Below are 19,637 nucleotides of genomic sequence, written 5' to 3'. Positions count from 1 at the left end.
ATGAACTTACCAGAAATGTGCAATGGAGTTTGTGATCTTCAATGGCAAAGCATTCCTATTTAATTTGGAGTCAGGAAGAATTGAGTTCAAATCCTGCCCCAGACACTTACTAATTCTGCAATCCCAGGCAACTCACTTAAGCTTTTTAAGCCTGAGTTTCCTTATCTATAAAATGGGGTGGTACAATGAATAGTCAGGAAGGCCGGAGTTCAAATGTGGCCACAGACACCAGCTGTGTGACCCTGGCCAGATCCTCTACCTCTGACTCAGTTCATCTGTAAAATAAGCTGGAGAAGGAAGCGGCGAAGCTCTCCAGTATCCTTGCCAAGAAGACCCCAGATGGGGTCACTAAGAATCTGATTCTACTGAAACAACCGAATGAGAATAACAACAAAATGAAGATAATAAGGGCACCTTCCCTCCCAGGGTTGTGAGAGCAAACGGTGCTGTATAAATGTTAGATATAATAGTAGCCAGCATAGATAAAGTGCTTTAGAACGTACAAAATATTTACCCCTGTAGATTCACTTGGTTGTCTCAATAACCCTAGAGGTATCATTACCTACCTTTTCTAGATGAGCAAACTGAGGCAGGCAGAGGTTAAGTGACTTGCCCAGGGTCACACAGCTAGTAAATGTATGAGGCTGGAGTTGAACTCAAGTTTTCCTGACTCCAAGGCCAGAACTCTATCCTTCGAGTCCTGGCCCTCTCCCCTCCTTACCGGGGACAGTCAGTTTGGCGAGCCTTAGCCCACGAGCCCTTGCTGCTGCCTTCGTCTGCTAGTTACCTAGAGGACATGATTAGTTTAAAGCAAAGGAATTCACTGAAATGGTAGTCATAGAAATTGCCCCCCAACCTTCCCTCTAAATCTGAGCTTGTGTCCCTGATGCAGGGCCACTGACTTCCTCTGTTATTGTCATCATGCTCTGCTTGCTGGCCTTCTCATGTGCTTTCTTCTGGGTGGCACTCCGCTGCCTGCTGGGTTGCCCAACTTTTCTGGCTTTGGCTGGAGTCAGTGGCTACTTTTTCTTCCTGAAAGGGCAAGTGCCCAGAGTGCAAGACACGTGGCTTTTTTTTTTTCTCTAGATCAGAATTCTTAACCTGGGGGCTTTTAAAAAATTTTTCAACTATTTTGACTACTTTTTTTCCAGAACATTAATTTCCTCTGTAATACTCTGTATTTTATTTCACATCGAAAAACATGAAAAAAGAGAAAACTGGGCTTTGTCAGACAGAGAGGGTCCCTGAAAGCACAAAGAAGACTTGTCCTAAAAAAAGAATGCTGCCCAGGGGCAGCCACTCAAAGGGATTTAATCTGTCTCAGAACCTCCTTCCTAGTTGTGAACTGATCCAACCATTCTGGATGGCAATTTGGAACTATGCCCAAAGAGCTCTAAAAGACTGCCCGCCCTTCAAACCAGCTATAGTATCGCTGGGTTTGTACCCCAAAGAGATCATAGATAAATAGACTTATACAAAAATATTTATAGCCGTGCTTTTTGTGGTGGCAAAAAACTGGAAAACGAGGGTATGCCCTTCAATTGGGGAATGGCTGAACAAACTGTGGTATATGCTGGTGATGGAATACTATTGTGCTCAAAGGAATAATAAACTGGAGGAATTCCATGTGAACTGGAAAGACCTCCAGGAACTGATACAGAGTGAAAGGAGCAGAACCAGGAGGACATTGTACACAGAGACGGATACACTGTGGCACAATCGAATGTAATGGACTTCTCTATTGGCAGCAATGCAATGACCTAGGACAATTCTGAGGGATTTATGGAAAAGAACACTACTGACATTCAGAGAAAGAACTGCAGGAGTGGAAACACAGAAGTCAAACAACTGCTTGAACACATGGGTTGATATGGACATGATTGGGAATATAGACACTAAATGACCACACCAATGCAACTATCAATAATATGGAAATAAGTCTTGATTGATCACACAGGTTAAAACCAGTGGAAATGTGTATTGGATATGGGGAAAGGGGGATGTGAAGGGGAAAGTAAAAACAGGAATCATGTAACCATGGAAAATTTTTCTAAAAAAATAAAATATTTAAATCTGAAAAAAAAAATAGAATCTCCTTCCTCTCAGTCCCCAGGAGCAACATCTCTGTCCCAATCAGGCCACCAAGACATTGAATGACTTGCCTAGAATAACACAGCTAGTAAGTATTTCTATAAACAGGATTTGAACCCAAGTCTTCTTGACTGAGTCTAACCACTATAGTACCGGCTCCAAATTCTTTCAATTCCATAAATTCTTTTTCTTTAAAACCCTTACCTTCTGTCTTAGAATCAATACTGTGTGTTGGTTCCAAGGCAGAAGAGTGGTAAAGGGCTAGGCAATGGGGGTTAAGTGACTTGCCCAGGGTCACACAGCTAGGAAGTGTCTGAGGCTAGATTTGAACCTGGGACCTCTTGTCTCTAGGCCTGGCTCTCAATCCACTGAACCACCCAGCTGCCCCCAATTCCATAAATTCTTATTTGTCAAGCCTGTACTTTTCAAAATCATTTTAAAGGAGCTGTCCTTTAAACCAGTGAAGGCTCTCATGGGTCAAGACCCCATGTTTTTACATCATCCCTCAAGATTTTCTGATCTCCTATGAAAACAAAGGAGTAGGAGGAAGACAAACCCCATCTTGGGCAGAACTGAGTCAATCCTTTGTTTCAAAATTCCTTCCTTGTGTATATGTGGCCATCAGCAAGCCTCCTAACATTTGAGATGCCCCAGACCAGGGCTGTAGCACAAGAGGGACATTCTGATAAACTGATATGAGGCTGGAGAGCATTCCACACTTGGGGAGCAGCTAGTGAAGAGTCAGGAGATGGAGTGTCCAGTACAAGGAATAGCAAGGAAGCCAGTGTCAGTGGATTGCACAGTGTGCAGTCGGGAATGAAGCTTATACCAGAGACTGGAAAGGTAGGAAGGACTTTAAATCTTAAATGGACACAAGATCTTTTTGGATCCTGTCTCTCATGTAAGGGGTTAGCTACCCTCCCAGTTTAGTGCTTTCTACATACCCAGTGAGCATGCCTTCCTCACTGTGTAATAAGAGGTGAATTACACGAACTCCAAGGTCCTCTCCTTCCTAAAAAAAAAAAAAAAAAAACCACAGAACTATTGCATAGTCAGAAAAATCACATCTTTAATTGTGAGACAGGTTCGGTCATTTTCTCTCAGGGCTCCACACAGGGTTGTGCGCCACTAAACCCACATAGAGCCCCGAGACTCTGGCGACCCTGGCCACGGACCCCTGGGAACGCCAACCAAGTGAGATGGATAGTTCCAAAACGCCATAGTATTTGGGGGACTTATATACATTTAAGGGAACTGAGGCAAGAAGAGTAGAGTTGATTGGCTTTGTGATGGCAACCAAGAAAAAGAGGAGTTCTAGACTGGATTATCATGGGAGGCTGATGCTTTACAATGGACAGGAAAAGGAAAAGATCCAGCCAAGGGCTGGGTTAACTTGGTAAAGGACTTTGACACAAAGGGAGAAACTGAGACCAAAAGGGTACTTAACACCTGATGGGATTTGCTAGCTCCACCTAAACTACTACTAAGATCTATTGTTAAATAAAACTTGTGAAGTTGGAGTTTCCCTCAGAAGAAAGTCACATGATAAGGTCAAACTTGAGGTCTTCACCTTCAAGCTAACCAGACTGGGGGGCTATCAGATCCCAGGAGGCTACAGGTTTGAGGGTTTCTAGATTGCACATGACAGAAGATCCGACGGGGGCCATCCAGGTTAAACCTGTTGTTGAATCCTTTCAGTCATGTCTGATTCTTCATGACCCCATTTGGAGTCTTCTTGGCAAAGATATAGGAATGGTTTGTCATTTCCTTCTCCACCTCATTCGACAGTTGAGGAAACTGATGTAAGTAAGATGAAGTGACTTGCCTTAGGAAGTGTCCAAGGCCAGATTTGAACGCAGAAAGATGAATTTTCCCAATTCTACGGCCGCCATTTTCTCTGCCCTAAACTACTGACTGTCCAAACTGTGACTGAACAAAGCCGGTCTAGAGCTTGCCCAGTAAGGAATCATGGAGTCTTTGCATAAAGAGCACCATTGAGGGAGGATCCAGTGCCAGTGCTTAAAGAGTTTCCCCTTATTTCATCCATAGACAGCCCATACAGGCTCTCATTTCTACCTTAGAAGTTGGCAAACACTATGAGCCTAGAGTTATGGATCATTCATTGATTGGGACTGCTTAAGTAAGGGATCGAGGAAATGTTAACAATACAACTTAACCTTAAAAGTGTGCCATGCTTCTCTGGAGAGCTGATTATTACAACTTTACCAGCATTCCCCTACATCCAACCCAGACAGTGGGGGGATACTTTCTGTGATCCTTCTTTCCACCCTTAATATCCCCTCATTATGAGTATTAGTGACCGCTAGAGGACACGGCGGATAGAATGCTATCCTCAGAGTTAAGAAGGCTCCTCTTTCGGAGTTCAAATTGGGCCTCAGATACTAGCTGTGTGACCCTGGGCAAGTCACTTCACCTTGTTTGCCTCAGTTCATCTGTAAAGTGAGTAGGAGAAGGAAATGGCAAGCCACTCCAATATCTCTGCCAAGAAAATGCAGGTGGGATTGTATGGAGTGGAAATTGAGGGGACCTTGGAAATTTCAAAGTTCACCCTCTTTTACCACATTAAAAAATATTTGACCAGGAAAATGAATCATTTAAAATATAGTGCTTTGTTGAGAGAGAGAGAGAGAGAGAGAGAGAGAGAGAGAGAGAGAGAGAGAAAAGGTTGGGGAGGGGCACTCTCAAGTCGGACCCAAGACATGCTCCCAAGGGGTTACAGAAAAATGTGGGGGCACTGCCTCAAGTTATTGACCCAAGACAAATACCCAAAAATTCACCAAAAAATCCCTTACTTATAAGAGAATCCTGATGTGATCAAGTCTCCCAGAAGGGATTCTAACATTTTACAGTAGTTGGAGACAGTGTTGAATAGCTTTTCCATTCAATAAAATTCTCCAAAAAAAAAAAAAAAAAAGAAAGACTTTGTTCTCTGGAAACAACAGCTTGACAAAAATGTGAAATGATAGCACTCAAATAACAAAGTTAAGACCTAGAATAAAATGCATCTCATTACCAACATTAAAAAGGAACTACAGGGGCAGCAAGGTAGCTCAGTGGATGGAGAGCCAGGCCTAGAGACGGGAGGTCCTAGGTTCAAATCTAGCCTCAGACACTTCCCAGCTGTGTGACCCTGGGCAAGTCACTTGACCCCCATTGCCTACCCTTACCACTCTTCTGCCTAGGAGCCAATACATAGAAGTTAAGGGTTTAAAAAAAAAAAGAAAGAAAGAAAGAAAAAAGGAACTGCACTTGGTATACTTATTTCACACCTGAACCATACCATAACTGGGAAGAAAAGATTAGAATTTAAAGCTCTGAATTTCTGGACCTCCTTTTGCCTCCTGCTAGATATTCCCTTATCCAGATCACCAGCTCCTACCTCGCCTCTTCAGCTTTTGGGAGGAATTAACTGTTAACACAACTTTGTAGACATTCTATCACCAATATTTAGAAGAAATATATTAGACATACAATATAAGCAAAACCCCACAGAACACTGAGAAGTGTTAACTTGGAAATGACCCAGAAGTACCAAAGTAGTCAGGAAACCCCCTGTTTAATGAGGAAAGGGATAAGTCCAATATTTGGCCCTTTCCTCAGAGTCTGGCACCAAACCTTTTACAGGGTTCACACCCTGGACTTTGGGGACATTAGCACTGGGAGTGACACTACTCTGCATGATGACTCCAAGGAGCCATTAAAGTTGGGAAGCTTAAATACTTTTCTAGGGGAACATGGGACTGAGGATGAGAGGGATAATTGATTGACTTTCCAATGGTAACAAAGGAAAATGAGGAGTCCCAGACAGGAATGACAGTGAGGGGCTGATGCTTTACAATGGACACAAAAGGGAAAGACCAAACCACCGAGGGCTGGACCACTCTAGTAAAGGAAGCTGGCCTAAAGGGAGAAACCATTGAGACAAAAGAGAGACTTAACACCCGATGGGATTAGCCCTCCCCACCTAAACTCCTTTAAGGTCTACTGTCTGTCTGAGACTAGAGAAGATGGACTGTCCCTCCGGGAGGAGCTCTCCTGTGACAGGTCAAACCTGGGATTCTCTCCTTCAAGCTAAGTAAACTGGAGGTCATTGAATCTTTAGAGGGTACAAGTTTGAGGGCTTCTAGATGCCACTTGACAGAAGAAAAGCAGAACTTAAGTTCTTAAGCCTCTATGAGAAGCTCTTTCACAAAAATCTACAACCATTTAAACCTTAAGCCATGGCTTTTCAATTGATGGAAGAACCTTTCTCTCTTTTAATGGACTTAAAGCAATTACCCAGAACCTCAAATGAGCGCTCAGGCTCCCACACTGTAGCTCAGGTGGGGGCAGCTAGTGGCTTGGTGGATAGATAGAGAGCCAGGCTCAGAGATGGGAAGTCCTGGATTCAAATGTGGCCTCAGATACTTCCTAGCTGGGTAACCGTGGGCAAGTCACTTAACCCCACTTTGCCTAGTCCTTCTGGCTCTTCTGCCTTGGAATTCATATTTGGGATTGATTCTAAGACAGAAGGTAAGAAGGTAAGGACTCAAAAAGATCAAGTACAATTCTGCTTGGTAAATTTAGATCTCCCGAAACACTGAAAATACTGATATTTAGCCTTACCAAAAACTTCAGTCTTCTGGAACAACGTAGTTATTAGCAATATATTGGACACGTCCAAATGTGGCATCAATTTGAAGAACATCATTATAGTGAAGTAAAAGTGTGACATTTGAGTGTCTCGTCCTGAGGGCCTTGGCTGGTCTGGCTCATTCATAGCGCCATGTTGGTTGTGACCTTCTCTAAACACTGTGCTGAAGTGGCATTAGGTTAATCATTAGGTTAATGAAGACTCACCAGTTCTCTATCATCCTGGCTCAGATCTGTGCAGCAGAGTCTTTCGCGTGCGATAATAGTTTTAAAAAGGTCTCCTACCTGATTCTAGATTGGTTCATATGACGGATCTGGGTTCACAGCAGCTGTGCCTGAAACAGGAGGATCTTCTACCAGCCCAGAGGATTATCTTCCCAAATCAGCCCAGCTTCTAAAGCCTGTTTTTGTGGAAAATGTTGGTTGTGTTACCCAGGTGAGCAGCCAGTCAGTTAGGAAAGTCACTTTTAAAGTATTTCCTTTTTAGTTTTATCAGTTTCTTTTTGGCTCCACGATATAATTACATACTTAACTGAAAAATGCTTCTCCCCAAGATGAAGTCCTTCTGACATTTTCTTCTTGAGAAATGGTACATTTCAAAATTTCAATTTTTCATCTGATTTTGGTTCATGCATGCATTCAGGGTCCACTATAGCCACAAAATCCTGTTTCCCCTAAGCACAGTGAATGTTGAAAGTGTAAAAGGAGGGTGTGAAAAAGAGGTCTTTTCCCTTCCCTTTTTCAAGTCTTCTAGAATTTGGACATTTAAAGTACCCTAATGTTGAGGTGTCAGAAGTCACGTGATCTTCCATAGCTGGGGATGCTCAACCCAAATACCTTTGGGGGTGTCTCTTTATCTCCCACTTGGGGATGGGTTTTTCCTCCCTATATTCATACTCAGTTGACTGCTAAACCCTCTTTATCTGAGATATAGATATACTCCTCAAGTTCTTGTCTACAGAATAATTTTGAGCGTCTCCTTATTCTTCCCAGCTACCCAATGGGGCCGTGTGGGTTCACTTCAATGACGGATCCCAGCTGGTGGTTCAGGCCGGAATGCCCTCTATCAGTTACACCTCCCCAAGTGGCCAGACTACTCGGTGAGTTATTGAAGTCACGCTCGTGTCTAGGTTCTTCCCTGTTAGCTTCTTTTCCGTGCTTATTGCCTTTGATAAAATTGGCTTCTAATTTTGACAGCATGTCATCCATTCATTGAGGTCCCCTGTAGCAGCATAACAGAATCTTTCCTCAAGCCTCCGTGCGATGACAGGGCTTCTGATTGGGGTTTTCACCGTTGTTCTCTTGCTGTAGCCTCAGTCAGACGGCCCGGTGCCAGGAATTGGTAGGACAGGTTTGAAATGGGAGCTTTGAAAGGCCAAAGAGAAAACTGGGGTCCAGTGACTGATTCAGGAGTTGCCCTGATGGCTTTTCCACTCTTGTAATTCTTTAGTCGAGCAGGAAGAGAGACATAAACGTGCTCTTTTCCAAAAGAAAGATGTTCACACGACTTTGTGAGTTCAAGACCTGCCTGCAATTTGGCATCTTTCTGTTGGGCTTTGACCTACTAGTATGTTTGAAATGGCAGAAAACAAGCGGTTCCTTTTTTCAAGTTTTAACTAGAAGAAAATGTGATTGTGATGGGAAGCAAAACTTTAAGCAGGTTTCTTTCTGCTTTGTAAGGCGCCACTTGTAGGTTTTTTCCTTATTTTCTAAGTGGCACAAAAGTCCTACCACAGTGCCTTCTCATGATGTGGAGGCGGCCGCAGGTTCCAACAGCCCCTTTCAAACCAGAAAGGCTTTGAACATGGCCTTGGGGTTTGCCCAGCCTCCCCGCCTCTGGGGATCCCCACCAGATCAGTCTCAGCAATTCCCACTCTATGTGTCTGTGAAAGGAATCCCAGGCTGAGGATAGCGGAACCTTGAAACATCTAAATGTATCCAATGGTCCGTGGAAAGCCACACAGCATGGCTGTGCTTCTTCCTGCTCTGGCCTGCTGTGTAAAATGACCCTTTTCTGGGTGTCATCATTAATGCTTTCTCTGGTCCGAGCATTAGGGAGAAAGCTGTCACTGCCATAAGCAGAGGAAGATAATGACACCGCCTTGTCTTCACCTTCTTGCCTTACCTAGATACGGGGAAAAAGAAACATTACCAGAATACATCAAGGAGAAATTACAGTGTCTGTCTTCTGTCCTGCTGATGTTCGCTAACCCTACTCCAGGACCCCCCTGATTAAAAGCGTTCGTTTGGATGCTCTGTGGCAAATGAATGACTTTTTGTTGACTTGAAGGGAAGTGTTTTTATTCATCCCAAGCCAGCCACTCCAGAAGAGGATTTTAACAGGACTGCAACGTGTGTATTTTAGCCAAGCTGCAAAGTCAGAAGGCAACGTCCCAAGCTCTTAGGCAATGCCCGATGCCCCCACCATTTGTGTCTGTATTTATGTGTTTGTTGTGAAGTGAACATGTCTATAGTCTACACGTAGATGGGTGAGATGTTCCTTGCTTTTATTGGTTTTTTCAGACAGATCGGGAATCATGGAAAATGTGGTTTTAGGATTTTTAAACATGTAAAGAATTTGTAAATATGTTACTACTAATGTAAAATTGTATACTTGTTTATATCTTTATTTTTGTAGCACCAAGTTTCTAATGAAACGTTCCTACAAAAGGGTTTTGTTGGGGGGAAAAATGGAAAAGAAATAAATGCAGTGTTAAGAGCCCTTAAGCCTGGGTTCATTCATTTAACATGTCAAAAAATTGAACAAAAAGCTTGTTTTGTTGCAGGCATTTGCAATTTGCAACTGATACTTTCTTTACTCTGTCTATAAAGCAATTCATCTTTTCAATGATTTTACGCGTACTTTATTTTCTTTTGTAAACAAAAGCACTTTCTGGGCCATAATTAACATGGATCTAGAAAAACAACAGGCATTCTTTTCGCTTTTCTCTTTCCATAACTGCCTCAAATTATTAGCATCTCAGTCATTTATGGATCTCAACCAGAAGAGCAGAGTTTAGAGAGATAGAGAGTTGCTTCTTGCTTGAAGGACTCATAAAGTTGTGAATTTTGTATGTCTAATGGGAGCAATGCTCCGTGTTACTCCTCGCCTCACCAGTGGCCTTGCTGCTCTTGACATACTCATTCCTGAAAACTAGCCTCTTTCCCAGGCGCCTCTGAACTGCCCTACGTGCAGCTCAAACCCCACTTCTGGGGAGGTTTCCTACCCTTCTGGAGCTCCAGAGATCCTAGTCTTTTGGTTAGCTTAACTCTCTGACTATAAAATCTTCAATGCATCACTGGGCACACACAGCATTCAGCTGTTACAGCTGTCCAGGGAAAGGGGGTCCCCTTTAGGTAGAGGGATCCCAAAGAGGATGCTGGCAGGAAGGACTGGATAAACATGGGACTTAGGGGACCTTCATGCACTGGGTGGGGGATGAGACCTGCTCCCACGTGAAAAGGTGCTCCAATTATACAACCTGAGCAATCAAGACAATCATAAGAATGGCAAAAATCCCCCTCCAAAAAGATTAGAATTGGATCTTGGTAAGACTGTGGGGAAAGCGCTGAATCAGGCCTGGGACTGTGCCCACTGTGCCACACAGCTGCCCCCAAAGCACCAGGACTTTGCCCTGCAATCGTTTTAAAAGGCCCAACTACAAGAACATTCATTTGGGAGGGGTTTGTTTTCGATAGTTTCCTCATAGACCTCCTTTAGAGTCTTCCCATAAGCAAGTCCCAGCCAGCCAGAGAGCATTCCTGACAGGACACGCAGCCTTTTATACTCGTGCCATGGGAGGGGGAAATGTTCTTGGGTCTGGCTCTTCAGGCTCTGCTCTGCTCTCTTCCCTGCCTTGGGTCACTGGTCACCAGAATCTGTTAGGAAGCAGCACGTCTCTCTGGTGCCTGCCTGGGGTGACCCCTCCCAGGGCATTCAGGGCCAGCTACTTTGGCTGAAGGCTAGCTGGAGGGTGGGCAGGAAGGCGAGCAGAACCGTGAGGGTGTTCCCCATCATCTCAAAGACTGGCGGAAGCAAGTGGACACGTAATGGGGAGGGGAGGATATTACGTGAGGGCTGGATATTAATGGGGATGCGCTGTGCTGAGGCCTAACGAGCTGCTTCCTTGGAGAGCTTCGGGACAAGGCAAGGGGAGCCTTGTTGGGGGTCGTGATGGGGTTTCTTATGAGGTATGAATGGGTTGCTCATTCAGCTCTGTATTTTGTGAGTCTCTAAATTCTTCATATTGGTCATTTTTTTAGGGCACAATAATGAAATTCCATCACATTTGTATGCATAATATTTAGCCACTTTCCAAATGAGGAGCACCACTGGTTCCCAATTTCTGTTTTTAATAGAAAAACAAACAAGATATGGCCAAATACATTTGGGTCAATGACTGGAACCATAGGGTGAGAAGTAGAGAGGCTCCACCTTATGGTAAAGGTGTCAAACGTCTCAGAGAAGCCAACCACGATAAATGTAATTTAGAAATATTTCACAAAATGAAAACATTATGTTCTAGGACCAAATTAGTATGGCTCCTCTACAGATTATTTACTGGTCCCCTTTTGTACTTGGGAAGGCGAAAGGGAATAAGCACCTACTGTGTGCCAGCCACCTTATAGATGCTACCTTACTTAGTGGACTTTGACCCCCCCCCCCCCCCCCCGCCAGCACCAAGAATAGAGAGCTGGCCACCCATGTTACACCTGACACATCCTGCCTTTGATACCCTCCTCAGATGTTTTCTTGACCTTGTTGGCATGCCTGGTGGCACTCTAAAAGTTACAAAGCAGGCGCCCTTTTCACTGGTAACATTTACATTCCAGGAGTGTCCCATCCTGATAAAATCACCTGCTTGGGGTAGACATCCTGCTGCATCACTGCCAGGTTTGAGCGTATGGGAGGGCTTGCTGAGCTCTTCTTGGGCCTCTCTGTGTCCCTTTGGGGTCCACCCTGGACCCAGTTCTCCCCTGTGGTTCCCAGAAGCTGAAGCACATCCAGCTGCCATACCACAGTCAAGGTCTCCGACAGATGGAGCTAAGCAAGATCACAGAGGGTAGCCCAGGTATGGGTGATGGATGTAATGCAAGGATGCAACAGAAGCTTTTCTTTTGCAAAATTCAACTGTGAGCAGCCCTAGCAGTTAGGTGTTTAGAATGTTCACAAAAAGGCAGTTGGAGCCTGAGGCTTGAAGAGTGCTGAAGTTCCAACTTAGGGGATCTTTGGCCTTTGTCTTTGGGCAATTTGAACCTAGCTGATTTTTCTGGAACTCTCCTTGACCTCTCTATATTACATCCCTACTAGTTTCCCTGAATTTCCCTTTGGGCCCTGGGAGGAAAGGGATTTTGGTGGTTAGACATCATGGGTTTAGTTTTCTGTAGGCAAGTAGGACATCCTTAAATCAAGGTATCCCTTATTTTATTGATCTAGTAAATAGTTTACTTTAAGGCAGTCAAATCTTCCTGACTGGGAGAGCAGGCCTCCCTCAGCCTAAACCTCTCCTGTGACCCTTCCCCCACCATCAATTTTCTCCCTAGCAGCTGTTTCAAACCCTAAACCCCTCTTTCCCTCTGATCATCCCTGACATTAATAAATCCCCTTTGTTACCTACATAAAAGCCTCTGGTGAATCATTGTATTGAAGATTAAGGCAAGGGCTGAAGAGGGAAGGAATTATTCACTTTTTATTTCTTGAGGGAACCCCAGGCATCCATCTTGTCAGGAAATATCTACCTGAGAATTCCTGCAGCCATCAGTTTCACTGGCAGTGAGGAGCCCTTTGACTCCTCCCTCAAGGGATTTTGGAAATTAAGAGAAACCCACCAGCCAGATTTAAAATATTTCAGACTGGTTCAACTCCTTTTGTGTCTCAAAGATATCTTCCCAGCCTGAAGGGTTCAGCCTCTCTTCCCCAGTATCCTGTCTCTAGCCGCTGGTGACTAGCCTGTTTGAGCAGCCCCTCCTGACTACTCCATCCATTCCCTTACTTTCCTATAAACAACCTCATTTATCCCTATACTCAGCTATTCCTTTGTTCCTCCTCTTATCACCTTAAATCACCTTTATCCCACCTCATTACTCAGATTGCAAGATTTGCCTTGAGGCCTGCCCTTGACTCTCTGCATAACATTATTGCTCCTTATCAACATTTTGCCTTTTTTTCCATAACATGGATGACTAAAATCTTTTTTCTTAAATTTAATTTTTATTATTATGCAAAACACTCCCACACTGGATTTTGTTGGAAGAGCACACTCATACAAAACCAAACCCCCCAAAAAGAACCCTAAATACACCAACATGAAGGAGGAATCCAGCAGTTCTTTCTCTGGAGGTGGGGAGCATTCCCTGTCCCAAGTCCTTCAGCATTGTCCCAGATCACTGCATTGCAGAGAGCAGCCAAGTTTTCAATCATCGTCCAATATTGCTGTTGCTGCGGACAGTGTTCTCCCAGTTCTGCTGACTTCACTCTGCACCCATTCCGGCAGATCTTCCCGGCTTTTTCTGAAAGGACTGGATATTACCAACAAGGGCCACAACTTCTTCAGCCATTCCCAATGGATGGGCATCCCCTTCATTTCCAGTTCCTGACCACTACAAAAAAGAGTTATAAATATTTTTGTACAAGTAGGGTTGGTGGTGATGGAATCGGGCAGCCAATGAACTGAGGGTGGCAGGTGCCACTGAAGTACCAGCATGAAGGGTAGCGGTGGAGTTCAAGAAATGTCTGTGACAAAGGCTTGGACAGGGCAATATTGACAGAGAAGAGCTGCTGAATAACGGGAGTGATCTCAGTGGGTGGAAGGGGCGAAGGGAGAATTCCGAACTGGAGGGAACATGACACAAAAGAGTCGGGGCAGGCCGGAATTCGGCCTCTTCTGCAGCCACTCAGATTTCCACAGGCACCAGAAGAGGGGAAATGAGAAGAGAATGCCCAGGGCCCAGGGCTTACTGGTGAAACGGGGACTACTCAGTGGCTCCCAGGTGAGGCAATACCGCAGGGTACCACAACTATCATCCCACTTCAGAAGAGCGTGAGCAGCCTGTGCTCACATACACTGGGGGCTCTTTTCAGAAAAATGGAAGTTTTATTGCTGTTGTAACACCGTGGGCCCTGCCCAGCGCCTCTCTCCCTTCTTCCTCTGTTCAGTTGAATGGGGCGAGTGGTGGGAAGGCCAAAGGCAGCCCCCTGTAGTTTGGCTCCTGCCTCCCGAGGCCAGAAGGGCCGGAGCTGCCAGCCTGCACCCCACCAGGGCTCTGCCGCCTCTCCATCCAACACCCAGCCCCTCCTGGGGCCCTGCTTGCCAGACGTCGTGCTGCCCCTCAGCTCTGCTCAGAACCTGGGCAGCTCCAGGCCAGCCTCGGGGGGCCCAGCGGAGCAATTAGACCGGCGTGCTCGGGCACACACTCAGGAGAGCCGTGACCCGCAAGCCCCGCCGCCGCTGTACACAAGCGCCCGAGACGGGCAAGCAGGCAGGCCCGCGTGAGTCTAAAGATCCTGGAGAACGAGCAGACGGGAAGCCCCAAATGTGCCACAGTGGGCATGAGGAGCCTCGAGGGCTCTGTCCATCCTCCTTCCTGTCAGAACCACTTCCTGATACCTCAGAAGGCGGCCGCAGCCCAGCCGGACATCCTCCTGAGCATCCCCAGCACTGGCGGCGCCGAGCGCTCTTGGAAAGGCCAAAAGGAAACCCTCGGACTTTGACCAAGCAGTTATGGAGCTTAGTTACAGGCGGTGTGGAAAGAACAGGAGCTCCCTCTTCAGCCTCGGTCTGAGGATGGCCTCCCGGACACGGGGCTGTCCAGCCAGGCCTGACCAGGAGGCCTTGCTCAGGGCCACTTGCTTTCCTCCAGTCCCCAAACCCAGCAGCATTGTTACCCTGCACCGACAGCCCTGGCTGCTGTGGGTGAGGACATGCTGGGGAAGGCGGGCTTCCCCAGGGTCCAGGCTGCTTTCCGACACCCCAAGTGGGGCCCCAGGGAGGGATGCCCCTTGGGAGGAGCCGGGCAGGCCCACGCTGTTTCCAATCCCACCCTGGCTGGAGCTGTGCCCCAACAATGACCGAAGCTCTTCCTGAAGCCTCCCCCTCTCTCTTCACAACCACCCCAGAGCCCGAGAGCTGGATTCTTCTCAGAAGCAGTCCCTGGCCTCGGAGGGGAAGCCTGTGGATGAGGCGGCCCCCCGGCGGGGATGGGGGTGACCTCACTGGAGAGCAAGCCTGAGGTGGGAAGAAGAGTCGGCAGCTCCCCGACTCAGAACCGGAGCTGCCAATGACCCACACACAGGAATTAGCTACGGAAATGGAGTCAGTCCTAGCTCGGCTAAAGGGCAATTGGAGAATCATGAGCAGAAGGAGAAACACTCCGCTTCTAGGAGAAAACTAGTTTAGAAAAAACGATTTGGAGATTCTTTTGTATTTTGTCTAAAACTGCGTTACCAACACACGCTGGTCAAACCCTTTCCCAATGGCTATTTCCTTTCTAAGTAGAACTGTTCTGGCTGTGGTGCCATTCAGTCAGACCCAGGGCAAAGCCAGGAAAGTGCAGAGAATGAGAAGAGCCATGGAAGCTCCCTGCCTGCCTCACAAAGACTTGGGTCCCCCCAGCGTGTCACACCCACGAACAGTCTTTGCTGCAAATGGCAGACTATGTTCTTGGACGTAGAGGAGTCACTTGACCTGCTCTTTCCTCTCTGCCACTGCCCAGATGAAGGGGCCAAAATAACGACATTTCTTCAGGCTCAAATGCAAGCTCAGAACATTGACCCAGGGTTTGGGCCACCATCTTGCTTCTCTTGTTCCATATCCTTGGACCACGTGTATGGCTACCATCTAAGCAGATTTTTCATTAGCAGTGAATAGAATCACATCGCCTCTACACCAGCTGGATTTCCCTCCTTGCTCAGGAATATGGTTCAGGTAAGGGACCGGCTAATGAGACCTTGAGGGAACTGTTTACCTAGCAGAGGCCATTCTAAACTGCTTAGCCCGGCAGCCACAGCCCCCTACAGCTTGGTTCCCCAAAACATGGTGCCATAGCCTTCATCTCATCTTAGTTTCTTTTTAAAAATTCAATTCTGCTTTCAGTCCCAACTTCTCTTCCTTCCCCCTCCCCGAGCTCCTTTTTTGGAGGCACAAGAGGATTTTCTTCCCCTGCTCTCCTGTAAGGCCCCTCGCCTTTCCCCACACCATGCTTTTTTCCGGCGGCCCCTACTTGGCTCAGGTTGAAATCCATAGTCCAGGTGAAGCCACCCAACGCTATTTCTTACATGAAGCTTTGCCCCCTGGGCTCCTCTTAGCACGAGGCCTCCTGTAGTGCCTAGCACGCTGCTTTGTCCACTGCTCAGACGCAAGGAAGGGCTGGGGACACGAAGGACACAGCGGTCATTCTGCAAGAGGGCGCATTGTGTACAATGAGAGGACGGAACGCAGGCCTTCCTGATGCTGACAGCAGCCCCGCACCTCAGTGCCATACGGAAGGAGACTCCTCCTCCCGTGTTCCAACCTGGCCTCAAACACTTCTAGCTGTGTGACCCCCGCCTGCCTCAGTTTCCTCATCTGTGAAATGAGCCACTCCAGCAAAGAAAGCCCAAATGGGGTCCGGAAGACTCGCAGGCCTCGGCAAAAACTTCATGTACACAGATCTACATTTCCAAATGTTTGGAGGTAGGAAATCGGGGAGCGCCGCCCGTGACTACGGACAGTCGAGAGGAACTGCGGTCTACGTGTCTGTTTGTCTCTCCTCTGCCTGGCACGAAAGGAATGTGGGCACGCAGCTCCGTCAGCGGCTGAGCCTTTGTTTTACCTCCCGCACAGGGAAGCTCTAATCTGAAGACGACGGACTCTGCGACAGTCCAAAGCAGGAGAGGCAGAACTTGGCCCGTGTTCCATGCAGGTGCCACAGCACACAATACGACCCTCCTCTCTTTTGGGGGAAACAAAGTCCTGGGGCTCCCGGCGCGGCGCTCCCGCAGCTGCCCAAGTTAAGTTTCCTCTTGCCCCCTCCCGGGCCTCCCCGTAAAGGGAACGAGTCTCCCGTAGAGGGCGCCCAAAAGGGCCACAGCGAGCAGAAGGATTCCGCAGACCAAGCTAAACGACCACCGAGGCCCCAGATCGGTATACGCCTGGCTAACAAACACGGGTCCGAGGATCCTCGCGCCGCTCCCGGAAGCGGTCAGCCAGCCCATGTAGACGCCCTAAAGGGAGGAAAGAGGACGGAAACCTGTCCTTAACGCCGCGGCTCTTCCGGGCCTTCCTCCTCCCCTTTCCACAGAGGAGCCTCATGTTCGGCACATGACTGCAGCCATACGTCACACGTGCTCCTCGGACTGTCCTGGAATGCAAGCAAAGGGCTGCCACGAGAAAAGGGTCCCAGAGGAGGAGCCTGGTTACCCTGTAGAAAATCCTGTAAAAACCATCCCGTCTAAAACGGCCCGCCCGAGGCCCAACTCTCCTTAAACTCTTTTAAACTTTGCCCGAGCAGATTCTTCGGTGAGAGGAGCCAAGACGAGGCTCCGGATCCGGGGACTTTGGGAAACCTCCTTCGAGTGGCAGCAGCGCCATCCTCCACTCTCTCTGGGGCTATGGATCGTGCGGATGGACCCTGGCCTGTTCTCTCCTCCTGTCGCCAGGGGGCAGCACCATCATCGTGCTTCTGCCTCTCAGACCATGCGGATCCACGCCGTGCCGTTCTTTTCTCCTATCACTAGGGGGCAGCATTGCCCCATCTGCGATCGGAAAAGTAATCAATGAAGCAAATCCTTTGTCATTCAGCCCGGGAATTGCCTAGCTTTAATGAGGATGGGCCCGTGCTAGGGTGCCCCGGTGGACCGCAAACTCCCAGAAGCCAGCCCTGAAGGTCATGCAGGGACCTCGCGCGCTTGCTCACATCTGTCAACAGGGACCCAAACTAGTAGTGTCGTGGCCCTGATGAGTTTGTGCTTGAGAAGACATTTTTAACTGATAGCCTGTCTAGAGGATAATTAGAAACATGCACACAAGAATCAGTGGTTTTTCTGGACAGAGGAGAGGGCCTGCCTTTTCTGTCTCGCTGGCCACATCTCTATCCACACTCCTATATGCATATGGAATTCCCAGGCAAGGAAGCCCCTCCTCCGATGGAGATGGGCCGCACCTTCTCCCAAATTTCTCTTAGCCTGGGGACTTGGGCGAGAGAGAAACGGCAGAGCTTTCTTTTCCTCTTGGATGGAAGAGAGAACGGGGCACCCCTGGCCTCCTCAGGAAGTACTGAAGTGCAGGCTGGAGCCCCCCAGGGAGAGAAGGCTGGGTGCGGCTGATGAGGTGCCTGGCTCAGAACGGGAAAGGACATGGAGGTGCCAGTCCTGGAGTCAGGAAGCCTCCTCTTCCTGAATCCCATTCCAGCCAGCTGTGTGACCCTGGGTAAGTCGCTTAATCCTATTTGCCTCAGTTTCTTCATTTGCAAAATGAGCTGGAGAAGGAAATAGCTATTCTCTTCAGAACTTTTGCAGAGAATGGAGTCGTGAAGAGCCGGGAATGCCTGAAACCACCAAACAACAATGCCAGGTTCCACATGTGATACTTTGCCCTGAAACTCCCCACAAAATGGATCCTGTCAGGGAAGGAAACGATGAATTTGAGAACCAAAGAGTCACTACCCTCCCCCCCCCCCAGGCAGAATGGTAAGAGTCACTGGGCAGCAATGGGCTTCAATGAAAACATGATTTCGAGGTGTCTCAGGTGTCACCTCCTCCCTGAAGCCTTCTCAGGTTGCTCCAGCTGAAGGGCATCTCTCCTCTACTCTCTGGGAGGTGCTCTGCCCTGATATCTTCTTCACCTTTATCTCAGTCCACCTGGCATCAAACCCTGAGTGGATTTAATTCCATCCTAGGTTTAGAGATGAAAGGGAACCGAAGGGCCTTCCGGGCCAACACGCCTCATTTTCCAGTCCAGCAAGCTTGGCTTCAGCCCATGCTGTGACTTGCTTAAAGCCGTGTAAGTACTGCAGTCAGAGCTTTGGCTTTAGAAGCTCTCAGAGGCCAGGCTCTGTCCATTGTACCCAGCTACCTCCTTCAAATCAATTTGAGAATGCGGAGAGCCCCGCTATGTGCCAGGCTTTGTGCTGAAGCTCTGCCCAGCTGGGCACTGAGGATACCAAGACCATCTGCCCTCAGGGAGCTTCCATCCTAGCAGAGGGAATGAATGAAGTCCTTACTGTGTGCCGGGGACACCCTAAAGAGCTAGAGAGCCAAAGAGCAGACGATCCCCGATTTCCAGAGCTCCCCTTGTAATGGGGGAAGGTTTTAGCTGCAAGTCCGATGGAAAGTTCCCATGCTCCTTAGGGGCAGGGGCAAAGCACAGGGTGCTGCCTCTTCTTAAACAACGGTGCCGTTAGGAGGAAGGAAAGGATACCCGTAGGTGTTGTTGCTCAGTCATTCCCGGTTGTGTAGGACTCTTCACTGGCAAAGATCCTGGAGTGGTTGGCCACTTCCTTCTCCAGCTCATGTTACAGACAAGAAAGTGGAGGCAAACAAGGTTAAGTGACTTGCCCAGGGTCACAAAGCTAAGAAGTGTCTGAGACCACATTTGAGCTCAGGAAGATGAGTCTTCCTCATTCTGGGTCCAGCACTGTGCAGGATGGTGCCCCCACATGTAGGAGACAAGGGTGGGGGTGGGAAGGATTCTTTTTTTTTTTTTTAAACCCTCACCTTCCATCTTGGAGTCAATACTGTGTATTGGCTCCAAGGCAGAAGAGTGGTCAGGATGGCAATGGGGGTCAAGTGACTTGCCCAGGGTCACACAGTTGGGAAGTGTCTGAGGCCAGATTTGAACCTAGGACCTCCCGTCTCTAGGCCTGACTCTCCATCCACTGAGCTACCCAGCTGCCCCCTTGGGGAAAAGGATTCTAAG

The 19,637-nt window shown here is 47.7% G+C and overlaps 1 long non-coding RNA gene across 1 annotated transcript; it reads left to right on the top strand.

Moving 5' to 3' along the window:
* Positions 1-7,100: 7,100 nt before the first annotated feature.
* On the top strand, positions 7,101-9,523 carry LOC123251913. The gene is made up of 3 exons (XR_006506520.1): positions 7,101-7,180; positions 7,738-7,844; positions 8,874-9,523. It is a non-coding gene; the product is annotated as an uncharacterized LOC123251913 (long non-coding RNA).
* Positions 9,524-19,637: the final 10,114 nt, after the last annotated feature.

The sequence above is a fragment of the Gracilinanus agilis genome, chromosome 6, assembly GCF_016433145.1.
Source record: "Gracilinanus agilis isolate LMUSP501 chromosome 6, AgileGrace, whole genome shotgun sequence".
In the NCBI taxonomy this organism is placed as follows: Eukaryota; Metazoa; Chordata; class Mammalia; order Didelphimorphia; family Didelphidae; genus Gracilinanus; species Gracilinanus agilis.
The sequence above is the reverse complement of the archived record's forward strand: the minus strand, read 5'-3'. Positions and strand labels throughout refer to the sequence as shown.